The sequence below is a fragment of the Pomacea canaliculata genome, linkage group LG1 (assembly GCF_003073045.1).
Source record: "Pomacea canaliculata isolate SZHN2017 linkage group LG1, ASM307304v1, whole genome shotgun sequence".
NCBI lineage: Eukaryota > Metazoa > Mollusca > Gastropoda > Architaenioglossa > Ampullariidae > Pomacea > Pomacea canaliculata.
In genome coordinates this window covers 12485099-12499048 of record NC_037590.1, presented here as the reverse complement: position 1 = coordinate 12499048, position 13950 = coordinate 12485099, and the positions used below count along the sequence as shown (strand labels likewise).

The following is a 13950-nucleotide window of genomic DNA, read 5'->3' as shown; positions in this document are numbered from 1 at the left end:
AAGGAAGGAAGGGGAAACAAGGCTGCAAGTCAATGACGCTAGTTTTGTCAGATGATGATGATTGATGATTGATGATTGATGATGCTGATGCTGATGCTGATGCTGATGATGATGATGATGATGATGATGATGATGTTGCAAGTTGATAACTCTAGTGTCGTCAGCTCATGTCTCAAATTTCAGTTTTTTTCCTTTGCAAAATTTCAACAACAAAAGATGTCAAAACAATCTCTTCCATCATTCTTTACTCTGCGCATAACAATTGGAAGGCACACAATCTTTCCACAAAAAGTTTCTGAATAATTACGTTTCTTTAAAAATGTTTTATTTTCTTTTCTGAGTAAAGAAACTTTTCAAATCCGTCTAAACTACTAAAGAACAAATTTAAAATATATTGTCAATGAGCTAATTGTTCATATTGAAAATGTAGTTTTGTAATCAGTCTGTGGCAATGTATATAAACACTTCTTACTTCGAAATAGTTCAGTGTCCAGCGTCATGTGCTTGAACAACCAGAATTGTTTTTAAATACATTCCAAAGAAACAAGTCAAACTGAAACGAGCTAATACTTAAATAAAGGCGTTAAACCTATTTAAATAATCCATTTCATAGAAACGCTGTGCACACAAAAATTTATAAACTTTTTATCTATATTTTTTTGCTGAGATAAAACTCGATGTATACTGTTAGCCTCGTCAGGACATGTTTCCTAGCGGCTTGTTTAAAAGCATTGGAATTTAATTTGCTTCTTTAAGACAGTGTTAAGTTATAGAAACAAGTCTTAAATATGTAATTTAAGAAATGTTATATTCTTCGGTGGTATTTGCGACATTTTATAAAGTAATAGTCTTTGATCAGAAAAGACAAAATATATTTTAGGTCTTATTTAGTCTGTCGGTTTAGGCCAGACTTTGAAATATTTCTTGTTAATACTGTTTCTTACAGTACTGATGGACTTATTTTATTCTTGTCCACATCCCGTTCATTGGCGTTTGGCAGGCGTTGGACTTTACGGTAGTGAGGGTGGATCGACTGAAGATCCTTCCCGATTCACCCACCGCATTTTATAAGACTGGCTATAATCGACCGAAGAAGTTATTTCAGTGGTTGCCTCTTCACGTGCCTTAAAAGAACAAAATATTACCTGCCTCATACATTCTACAGAAGACGAAGACGTTTAAAGAAAAGATTGAAATAATCATTAAAAGCGGGAAGATAAGTGGTCTTGCTCTAATTGTATCTTCCATTTACTGTTGTATTATACAGTCTAACATTCAAAGAAAGAATCAAAGTTCCTGACTATTGACGTTAGGGAGTCTTTAGTAATACTTTTATTTATGGCAAAGACCAGCAAAAAGGTAATAGGAAACTGAGCTCTTCGCACTTACCATCGAGTACTTAGATACGTGTTTTCTCTTTTTCCTGTCCTGTGCAAAAGATCATACAACACAATGAGTCCAAATTGATAAGATATAGAATAACGTGAGCGTATTAAAATACACGTCTTAATGTAAGAAATGTTGTGGTGTGCATAAAAATAAAATTATATATATATAAGCCGAGAAAAATAGAATATGGCTGATGGTTTCTGTATAAAAAGAGAGTGAAAGGAAAACTAAGCCTAAGAAACTCAACTACGAGTATGTTGTTATATTTGTTGGATGTGAGACAAGCTGGAATGTTTATAGGATCAGAACTTACCATGCAGGAAATGCAGCAGCTGATTGGGATCCAGAACAGTGCTGTCAGAAATACACGACAGTCATGACGAGGTTAGTCTTCATGGTCTCCGCTTTGAAAAACAACAAAATTATTTGCTTCTTAAAGTTTCAATCCACGATTAATTTTAAACTAGAAAGTTCTACTATGTAAATTACCATTTCAAAATACACAGTCTACGTCTTCAGAAATAAAACTGATTTTAAATTAGTCCCAAGGTAACAGTATGACGATAATAGCGAGGAAAGTTTTTTTTCGTTAAAGAAAAAGCAACAAAAAGATATACGTGTACAATGTCTGACACGTTCGTAGCAACTGGTGGCCAGCGACAGGAGAGGCTTTTTCTTCCTGTTTTGACTCTTCATTTTCTTCTTTCCTACTGCTCAATCGACAACTCAAAGCTACCTGAGTTTTAAAAAATTCTATTTTTATTTTTTCAGCCTCTCTCCTAAACATTTTGAGCATCTAATCATCTCTCGCGGAAACAGAAGTAAAATCAAAGGCGAGTATTTTTTCATCGCATAATTTAGATATTTTGGGGTCTCAAGGTATATCTAAAAAATATTTTATACTTTTATAATTATAATTTAATGCATTAAAGGCTATAGAAAATATTTCGTGTCCCTAAAACTATTGCTTTTTGTGGAGAATGAAACTGAAATTGCTCTGATTGAATCTACTGGAGTGTATCACAAACAAAAACCACATCGAGTGGCTTAACTAAAAACTAACGTGACACCGCTGTCCAGCGCAGGAGTGAGATTTGGCACATGGAAATAATTCCAGATGTAAAACGAGCACTCTTCAGGTAAATATCTCATCAACGGATGTGTGTAAGGAGCTCCAAATTACAGAATTAGTATGTTATTTAGGTATCTATTCATATCTGGTTTTTTTTTTTAATAAAAAAACAGCGCTCTTCAGTATGGTCTTTAAGAAACACCTGTCTGCGAACTTGCAGAAAAAATACAGGTCCATGTCAGTTATCATATTTTAATGGCAAAAGTTTGTAACAGGACACCACGTTACTGAGCCGTTCTAAGACTTCTGGGCTTAAAAGAGAAAATATGAAGATTGAGGCGATGTTATCAAATCGAATAAATATCAGGACTGGACTGTCAACGTGTAAAAATCAGTCCCCTATAGAAAGTAGAAATATATACACTAAACAGACCAAGGAAGTTCATCCAGAATACAGCAAACACTTGAAGGTAGCCCTAAGCAAAGGTGAGAATTACAATAGAGTACAGCACAATTTAGTAAATCATATGGGCAAATCACACAAACACACACAAACGAACTACAACATAAGTGACATTTGGTACACTGCATAAGGTCAGCTGACGTTGACACAATATCACAACATCAGTGGAATCAATAACGTGTCTGGCACGTAGAAATGGCGATAAGATCGATCACTGCCCAGTTACACCCTCCACATACAAACAAGGGAAAAACTGAAGCCACGAAGGACAGATGATTGTGCAGAAAATAAATGTGACAGAATTTTAGAAAAAGAAAAAGAAAACATGCAAGTGTCGTAACCAGGATGAGTGTTTGAGTGTATCTAATGACTCCTTTTCATAAGTCTTACAGTAAACTTAGAACTAAACATGTGAACAGAAAATTTGTTATTTGAGAGAAATATTAATAGAAGGTTTTTCACATTTTCGAAAGAAGAAAATCTGGCCTGTACCAAGAGTGTCAAAATCCAAATTGTTGAAGAAACTTGAATAGCCGGACAGTAAAAAGGCCTTCCAATGGAATACACAGTCCTTTCTGAAAAAAAACGATTCACGCTCTTTGAAGGCAATCTTCGTAGATTGAAATCATTAATCAACACAAAATCACTTGACACTTTAACACATAGTCTTTCCCACGACTCACCTCGTTGCATTCACCGTTGTAGCAGAGTTGTCCAGGTCTAAGGGTTTTGTTTGTAGGGAAACACGGACCATTTGTATTGTTGTCAAAGACCTCCAGACAGCAGCGCTTGCAGGCTACAGAAGCTGGTAACAGACAGAATGAGTGCTGCATGAGCTGGCCGAGAAACACGATACGCGAGACTAACCTTAGCTAACTAATGTAGGTAACATGGGGGAATGCCATCTGAGCTTTGTATTGTTTCCAAACATGTTCCATACAGTCCTCAGTATTTCATCCCTTGACTCGTACCAGTCGTTGGAGGGAGCGTCTGGATATACATGGTAGCTGACAAAGCCCTCCACTTTTGGGCCACAGTGAGCAGATCCTGCACAGGACGACCAGTCCCCTCGTTCACGTTCTTGCCCTGTCCACCGCACGCTGAACTCCCTCCATTGTACATTAAAGGACAGACTCTGACAAGGTATCGTTGCGAGCTACATGGACAAACCCACTGAGATTTATAATGTAGCTCCGTGGATAAACCAGGCCAACCTACCTCGCTTCACTGTTGCAAGGAGGGATTCCTGAAGTAATAAGCGTGTTGTAAACGGCTTTCGTACAAAGTCATCGCTTTATGTTCTCTGTACGAGATCAGGATGTCGACTTCCCCGTTTCACGTCCGTAAAGTAGTATCAGTATCTTTAAGAATGGGATTATTGCTTTATATTTATTCCTTATGTCACAAACAGTTCTAACGCGGAAAGTGTCATCATAATCAACTGCGATATTCTCTCAGGTTTTATAAATGGACACTGGGGATCTGATCCTGATCCAGGTTCAGCCACAGTTGCCCCATCACTGGCAGAAATGTCACAAAAAAAATCACATTTAACACAAGCATTCGTCGAATTAGTGTTCAACAAATATTCGCCTAAGTACTTCTGTATATTGGCGTCAATGTGTCCCGCTGTATTGACATTACTTGTTCCAATTGCAACCTTTGGCCCCAAGTGGGTGCTATCGTAAACTTGAAACTGCTATGTTATGTACTATTGGATTCAGCACAAACTGGTGTTTCACATTCACCCATATTAATCACATAGTATTTTGCACGTGGTTTGAGTTACGTTATTTCAAAGTTAACAAATATTTTGCGTCACCTTTTATTGTGTTTTAAGACTGTAGAATTTTATTTAAAAAACATTATAGGCATTTCCGACAGTCTCCGATGACTTTCTTCAACATGTGCACATCAATATACATTGTGAAAGTTTGTGAATGCGAGCACAAATACCGACTCGACCATCACAACGCGTTACACGGAACACGGACAACGACTACCGCACGGCTACACGATATTCGTGCTGAGTACCAACCGTCCTCACAAAATACTATTATTATTCCACTAACATAAAACAAAGACTTACTCTTAACACATGACGAATCTCTGATATTTCTTGTGATTATTAGTAATATTTCTTTTCCTGATAGTCCATGAAATACTTTTGAATTGAAAAAAGCTATTTTTGTGCAATCGCAACACTTTCCACCTATTATTATCGTTGTATGTTTATGTTCTTGTACAGAACTTTGAGCCTGTCTTGAAGATGATGATGATGATGATGATCATGATGATGATGATGATGAAGAGGATGATTGATTGATTGATAGATTGATTGATGATTGATTAACGATTGACTGATGATTGATAGTTTAATAATGGTAATGATTAATGATCAATGATGATTAATGATGATGATGATGATTGATGATGTTTGATTAATAAAATTAATTCTCTAGGCACTTTAAAGATCTCACCGTCATGATTACACATGCAGGGTCTGTAGCGCCGATTATCCTTTTCTCCCAGCGCCTTACAGTATGTGGTAATACATCTGCCGTTAATACACTGGCCTCTGAAATAACAAAAACAAAACACTAATAACGAATTTTGTGTGTATTTATATTTTATCTTCTCTTCTTTTCTTTTGTTTATGCTTAGGTTTTATTACAAATATTACTATTTTTGACTGTAGTTTGCTAGTGGCTGGCTCGCGAGTGACATTTCTCACTATCTCAACGCTTGAATCCTTATTTCTCTGCCTAATGTTTTGCACTCACAGGGCAGAATGGAATAGCCAATGCTTCGAAAAAACTTTATGATGTGACAAAGCATGGTCATCTGCTGTGACTATTGCAATTCTATTTGGATTGTTGCAGTTTTTAATGTCTCCCATGTAAGTGATAAAACTAAACTCCACTGTTGTTAGTCTACAAAGAAGTCTGATTTGCTGTTCAATTTTGCACTGATAATATGTCTCTTTGTTCTTGTTATTTCCATCCAAACATGCAACTCATTTGTCAGTCTGTGAGTGAGGTCTAGAAGATCGTTGTTAATGTCTACCATGAGATCGGTGTCACTACAAAGTGCAAACTAACTTGATACATGTCTACGACCAATAAAGAAAATCATGAAAGGTTTCTTGCATAATGTTCTTCAAGATAAAGTTAAGCAGTACAAACGACAGAGGGCAGCTTTAGAACCGCCAGCTGTTGTTTGAAAAGATGAATAGTCTCATGACATGTCATCCCTTTATGACAATAAAATGGCAGTTTGAAGCCAATGATATTGTAATTTCGGTTTCTATCTCTATACATTTCTCAGATTTATAATGTTAATTTTAAACACTAATCACACTTCTATTAACTTTAATACAAATATTAATGTATTTTTTAAAGCTCATAATAAAATAAGAATTATGTATGCAAAAAGCGGTACAAAAGACATGACATACTGGCCACGGCAGGCTATTCCATTCTCTTTTGGCACAGCAGACGGACAGTCAGTGGAAACACCACTCATCAACCGTCAAGGAAATATATGAAGGCAAAAGTCAAACAGACGAAAATGTGATCAGAAATAACTGCAAATATGTTTTGCTCACAACACAAAACTGCTTCGTCGTAAGGATCAATGTGAAAACTCTAATATTTGACTTATAATATAACATATAAATTTGCGGGTACAGGGTGAAGTGAAAGGCGTTAGTTATCATCAAATGTTTAGTTGATTAAACAACAAAAGGATACTCGCATTTTGCGCTCTCCATACACGGCAGTTCAAAGTTAGATTCACAATCAGTTCCTTTTGGCGCGATTTTGCAGTCTTTACAGCACGGTTTGTTGAAACCACTGTAAACGCCCAGAACAGAATGAGTATTTACAGATGCCCTGTTACTGATTGTTCTTGTTTAAAAGTTACAAGACGCAAGCGTTGCATGCCATAGTGGTTAACGTCACTGTTCACTGGTATGCGAAATAACTGAACCCAACCGTCTCATTTCTTCTCTTACCTTTGGCATTAATTGGTACGTGCTACCAGCAACTGATGCGTGACCAGCGTAGATGTTTTAAGTACTGGTCTCAATGAAAATTATAGAAATTCCTAAAATACCAGCCTGGATGGGAATGAAAATAAAAAGTAAGCTGGAATATTATCTCATATGATCGAAATGTTAGCACGTGGAGATACTTAAAACACTAGTTTACCTGCATTGTGCAGATTCTCTGAAATGACAAGTACTGTTACAGCATTTATCTTGGTTTTTTAAGCTGTCCTCTCCAGCGTCGCATTCCTCTTCTGTGTCTAAGACGCCATTGCCGCAAGGAATATCCTTCTCTGGCACGCACTTTCCTTTCTGCAGATAAAATGGAAACTACACCAGTAGAATAGCGAATATAATGCAACCTTTACACGCAACTTTTAGTTCAGAAAAGGTTTCAAGCTTTCGTAGCCTTGATTGACATGCAGAATTATATATATATATGTCATCAGTCCGTCTGAAAAAATATATAAAAGTTACACAATTTGTTTTTAATATTAAATCTTAACACTGTCTTAACCAGTGACTCACTTGAGTGCATACACCGTTGTAGCAGGGTTCTCGAAAGCCAAGAGGCGTTTCTATTGGGAAACATGGGCCGTATATTTTGTTGCCAAGGTCTTCCTGACAGCAGTGTTTGCAGGCATCGATCACTGGAATAAACAACATAATCAGTTCTGAGTAAAGTTACAGCTAACACAATGAGGGAAAAATTGTTGGCGAAGACTGCAAGTGCGCCACCTGTCGCCTTAGTATCAATTAAATTCTGATGACCTACTGAATTACCTTCTTGACTCCTATCAAAAATTTGCCCACAAAACATATTGTTCTCTGCTAATATTAAAGCCCTTTAAGGTAAAATTCCATTATCTGAGAACGCCATAGGATTTATATTTAAGGATTTATTAACGGGTTGTTACAATTTATATTTTACTGTTATTCGTGCTATGTTATGTCACTCTCGTTTGATACAGTTTTATTGTGAACTGTCATTATTCATATAATCCGTTTGGTAAATATCGGAGATCTTAGTATCATTCCAAGAGATCCTGGGAATATTTTTACAACAAACTTTCATATACATGTATCTGTACTATACTGACAGACTATTCACTGAACAGACATCAGACGTCTTTGCTATTTTCTCTTCCGTCACTTGTACCCATGGTCGTAACATTGAGCCATATGCACATTACACACTTTTTCATCTACCAATCGTGCTTAGTCACTGTATTTTCTGCTACGTGTTTAGACTCGAAGAACAGTGCGTGTACAGGACGTCGACTGCACTCTCAATGAAAATAGTATTTGTTCTACCTGTTGGTCAATGGATATTCTCAAATACTTCGTAATAAGGCATTATTCTTCTGTTACAAAACTGCAGACTTTAAACCCTTAGTGGTTGTTATCATTATTGTATTTTTCTGTTTTTGTAATGCACTTGGAGCCTCTCTTGATGGTTGGGAGAGGCACTAAATGATGATGATTATTATTATGATTATTATTATGATGATGATTCTTATGATGATGGATATTATGCTGATTATGCTGATGCTGATGCTACTGCTGTTGATGATGAAAATGATGATTTTTTTTGTTTTTGTTTTTGTTTTGTTTTTTAAATGCACATTTCTATTTGTAGGCAAGGCGATGCCAAGACACGAGCTTGGTGTCAATAAGATTAATTCTCAAGGCAGTTTAAAAATCTTACCGCTATCACACATGCAGGCCCTGTAGAGCCGATTATTATTTTTTCCAAGCTCCTTACAGTCCTTGGTAATACATCTGCCGTAAACACACCGGCCTCTGAAATAAAAGAAACAAATCATTTTCCTCACCCATAAATAATATTGTGTATATTTGAATTTTATATTCTCTTCGGTTGTATTATTTTTGTTTACGTTTTATTGCCAATATAAATAATTTTTGTTTATTTTTGCTTTAGTTACAATGGAGGTATTAGTTCTTAGGGCCAACATTTTATTGGCATCTTAATGTTATGTTATTCTTTTCTTTATCTAATGTTTCGCACTCACGCTGTTCTTAGTCTACAAAGAAGTTTGATTTGCTGTGCAATTTTAGTACTGATTATGTCTATTTGTGTTAGTAGTGACTTCCATCCAAATATGCAACTCATTTGTCAGTATGTGCGTGAGGTCTAGAATATTGTTGTTAGTGTCTACCAGAGATCGGTTGCACTGCAAAGCGCAAACTAACTTGATACATGTCTACAACCAATCAAAAAATACATGGAAGGTTTCTTGCATAATGTTCTCCAAGATAAAGTTGAGCAGTACAAACGACAGAGGGCAGATTTAGCACCGCCAGCTGTTGTTTGAAAAGAGGTTTACTGTGGTGTACAGCATGGTGCTGTATAGCACCTCGGTCACTTGTATCAAGCTCTCTTGTATTGAATAGTCTCATGACCTGTCATCCATTTTGACAATTTTAAACACTAATTACACCTCTATTAAATTTAATGTAAATATTGATGTTTTTAATAACTCCTAATAAAATAAGAATTATGTATGCAAAAAGCGGTACAAAAGACATGACATACTCTCCATGGCAGGCTATTCCATTCTCTTTTAGCTCAGGAACCGGACAATCGGCGGAAACGCCACTCATCAACCGTCAAGGAAATATATGAAGGCAAAAATCAAACACAGACGAAAATGCAATCAGAAATAACTGCAAATATGTTTTACTCACAACACACCACTGCTTCGTCGTAAGAATCAATGTGCAGAGGAAGTCAGACAGACAAATCAAAATTATCATGCATGAAAACTCTATCATTTGACTTATAATATGACATAGACATTTGAGGGTACAGGGTGAAGGGAGAGGCGTTAGGTTTAATTACGGACGTGTTTAGGTGGATTGCTGTCTGCCGAGACCAACGCTTAGCCTCTTGCGAAGTTCGCTGCTAGTCTCGGCGAACCTAGACAATGAATGGGACTAAAGAAAGGTTTGTAAACACCTACCTCGTTTTAGCAGTTAACTGGAAATAAATCTTCTGCCAGCAGTCCGCTAATACAGGTCTGTGGCATTATCAACTGTCCATTTCATAAAACAACAAAAGGATACTCGCACTTTGCGCGCTCCCAACAAGGATTTTCATTGGGATCTCCACAAACAGTTCCTTCTTGTGTGATGTTGCAGTCTTTACAGCACGGATCGCTGACACCACTGTAAACACCCAGAAAAGAATGAATACTTCAAGATGCCCTGTTACTGATTGTTCTTTTTTTAAAAATACACGGGTATGCAAATAACTGAACCCAACCGTCTCATTTCTTCTTTTACCTTTTGCATTAATTAAAGCGTGCTACCAGGAACTGTTGCGTGCCAGCGTAGATGCTTTAAGTACTGGTCTAAATTATAATTATAGAAATTCCTAAAATACCAGCTTGGATAGAAATAAAATTAAAATAAACTGGAATATTATCTCATATGATCGAAATGTTAGTACGTGGAGACACAAAAAACTAGTTTACCTGCATTGCCCAGATGCTCTTAGATGACAAGTACTGTTACAGCATTTATGTTGGTTTTCTTTGATTTCCTCTCCAGCGTCGCATTCCTCGTTTTCGTCTAAGACGCCATTGCCGCAAGGTTCCTCCTTCTCTGATACGCACTTTCCTTTCTGATGATAGAATGGAAACTACACCAGTAGAATCGCGAATACGTTTACACGCGACCTCTAGTTTAGACAAGTTTTCAGTTATGTATCCTAGATGGACATCCAGATGTCTAGATAGCATGAGTCAGACTAAACGCTATACTATTTTGTTTCTTCTGCGATGTTGATCCATGGTCAAAACATTTAGCATTATACACATTGTACACTTTTTCACCAGAGAAGTAAAACGAACTTTAATCTCCTCACACCCTTCACTCACTTCATTGCATAAACCTTTGTAGCAGGGTTCTCCAGAGCCAAGAGACGTTTCAGTTGGTATACATGAGCCGTATTTTTTGTTGCCAAGGACCTCCTTACAGCAAATTTTGCAGGCATTAATTTCTGTGTGAAATGACAGACAACCCAAGAAGTGTGGCACCTGTCGCCTTAGTAACAATTAAATTCTTATGACCTATCGAATTACAATCTTGACTCATATCAAAAACTTGCGCACAAAAAATATTTTTTCTTTGAATATTAAAGCCCTTTAAGGTAAAATTCCATCATCCGGAAAACGACTTATGATGTGTATTCAAAGATTTATTAGCGGGTTGTTACGATTTATATTTTACTGTTATACGTATTATGCTATGTCACTTTCGTTTGATAGAGTTTTATTGTGAACTGTCATTATTCATATAATCCGTTTGGTAAATATCGGAGATCTTAGTATTATTCCAAGAGCCCCTGAGAATACTTTTACAACAAACTTTCATATACCTGTACTATACTGACAGACTATTCACTGAACAATCATTACGCAGTCTTATAGAACTGATTTGAAAATTGCTATTTTCTAGCTAACCCATTCCTTCCTAACATCGCAAAGAAAAATGTCAAGAGTAGTTGGCGATTACCCTGCGGTGAATTATAGTTACTATAGGCAGAAGATGCAATACAGCACCAGCAAGTGTGCTCTGTGATGATTGACTACAATTAAAGGTGCTGACTAAAGTGGACCTACATGAGAATCACGAGAAGTTTAGCCCTGCGAGGTGTACATAAAGGCGGAGCTGACACGAGACGTGCTGGAGACATGATCAGTAGCGACACTACACAACAAAGGAAAGACAGCTTCCGCCCACGACTCCACCCTGTAACCTACTGTAGAGGAGTGCAGCTGTGGTATTTCGTTCAGACCACTTCAGCAAAGTACATCTGCCAGCTTTCTTCCTACATCTGCTTGAGTGTGTGGTAGAACGTTTACTACTCACATCATGCAACCGCTACCACTCTGTTACAAATTAAATGCTAAACAATTCTAATTTTGATGGGACAGTAGTGTAAATTAAATACTAAATAATCACATTTAATGGAACAGTAGTATAATTTAGATCGCAATAGTAATGCATCAGTGAGTGGCAAAAGAGACTTGTTTGCACAATTTCACATCCTCACCCTCTTGGCACTGGCATGGTTCGTAGGTCTTCCCGTTCTTTTTTCAAGCACTTCACACGAGGAAAGACACTTGCCTCCAAAACACACACGACTGACACAAGAAAAAAAGGCAAAATGATGAAGTTACTGACTCCTATTATGAACCTTTTATATACACGTAAAAATATCCAAATGAAAGGTCACAATGACCTTCTATTGTTTTCGATGGATGGTAAGTTATCTCAATTTTTATTTGTCCTTTCTTCCACTCTCTATCCTCGGTGTTTGCTGTTCGCTGCAATTATTTGTTGCTTGTTCGTTACTTTTCTTCCTGTGCTTGACTCGATATGAGGTCTGATGTCACACTGATATAAAGCTGATTATCCCTTTCCATGATATGACATCAGTCAGTCAGTCGTCCCTGTACCGGTACCTGTCGTGTGGGGAGCACATGCATAGACGCGGCAGCTGACAGGACCTACCACTCTACTGTGAACGATAGTCAGCAGTCCTGTACAGGACGGCTAGTCCAGTCTTTAACTTTCGTCAGCCAGCTCTTCCTCTGACTACCTTATCGGAACTGCCTTCACAACCTTGTGTTGTTGTTGGTAAAACTCCTTCACTTCGTTAATTCCATGCGTGGAAGTTAGAGCGTATACTTAGACCAGGGATGGCGAACCTATGGCACGCGTGCCCAAGGTGGCACGCGAAAAGATTTTGTGCGTCACGCGACGACGCTGATGGATTTTTTAAAATTTCAAATTATCATAAGTAATAGCCTTCAATTTTTTCAGAAAACTGTAAATAATATTAAAGAAGTGATGTTGGATCATATTCCACGTAACTTTGAAGAATACACGGTATACCGCAGATACCAAACTGTTATCATCTTTGGATCTTTCAAGAAAAATCTTAAGACTCACTTGTTTATACTTTTTTGAAGTTTTCATTTGACCTGCAGTTTGGTGGCTGCTGGGATCACCGCGCATTCAGCGCATCTTTGTGATGCGGATACTAGCGTGCTATAAAACTACATCATCATCATCATCATCATCTACCTCACAACAGCAGAAGTTGCATTGATTGACCTGCCCCAAGACTTCAAAATCTGTAGGTCAGGATAATAACGTTGAATAAATAAGTATTATTTTATAATTTATAATTTTATACTAAGCAGCTTTATTTTTTCCGCTCAGCAAACTTACTGGCTGTAGCACTTCGTTTCTATAGCGGCGTCATTAAGTAGACCGACTTGGCACGCAGCAATTTTTATTGCTTTGAAATTGAAATAATTGGTACTCGGACTGAAAAAGGTTCGCCATCCCTGACTTAGACCATTGTGTTATTGTGTATGGAGTGTATTGTGTATGGAGACCAGCCTGTTGGATACGGGTGTACAGATGATGACGTCTTGGGAGCACAACTTTTTGATTATTTCAGACTCTCTTTCTGCACTTCAAGCTCTCCTCTAAACCGATTCTAACCACCTCTTTGTGGTACAGATTGGAGGCGGGAGGAGGTGGTCCTTACAAGATTAAAGACAGGACACACCTATGCCACACAAGGACACCTCTTGCAAGGTGAACCACAGCCTGTTTGTCCCTGGTGCAGAGGAAATTCTAATGTTTTTACACTTTCTGATTCTCTGTCCTAAGGTTCGGACTACCCGTTGTTAGCTTTTAACAGATAATTCTTTATTTTCCTTATTAAGGTCCGTCCCATTGGCAGCAATCTTTTCATTTTTAAAGAAGATCGGAATTTACCATCAAATATAAACAATTTTTATGTTCCGATAGTTTTGTTTTTAGTGTGCTGGCAAACTTTTTGGGTTTCACCAACCTTTTTTTATACTTTATTCACCTCTTCACATCTTTTACTTTCTAATTTGGCTTTTTACAAAATATCATATTTTATAGCTA

At 37.3% G+C, this 13950-nt stretch overlaps 1 protein-coding gene and 1 long non-coding RNA gene across 2 annotated transcripts in view; both read right to left on the bottom strand.

Annotated features, from left to right (window-relative positions):
* The window catches only part of LOC112560314 (ADAM 17-like protease), a 52222-nt gene that overhangs the window by 18951 nt on the left and 19321 nt on the right, over positions 1-13950 (bottom strand). The gene's annotated exons all lie outside the window — the stretch shown is intronic.
* On the bottom strand, positions 343-1794 carry LOC112559180. Its single transcript, XR_003098298.1, has 3 exons — positions 1703-1794; positions 1390-1428; positions 343-1124 (listed from the first exon to the last, which is right to left on the bottom strand). It is a non-coding gene; the product is annotated as an uncharacterized LOC112559180 (long non-coding RNA).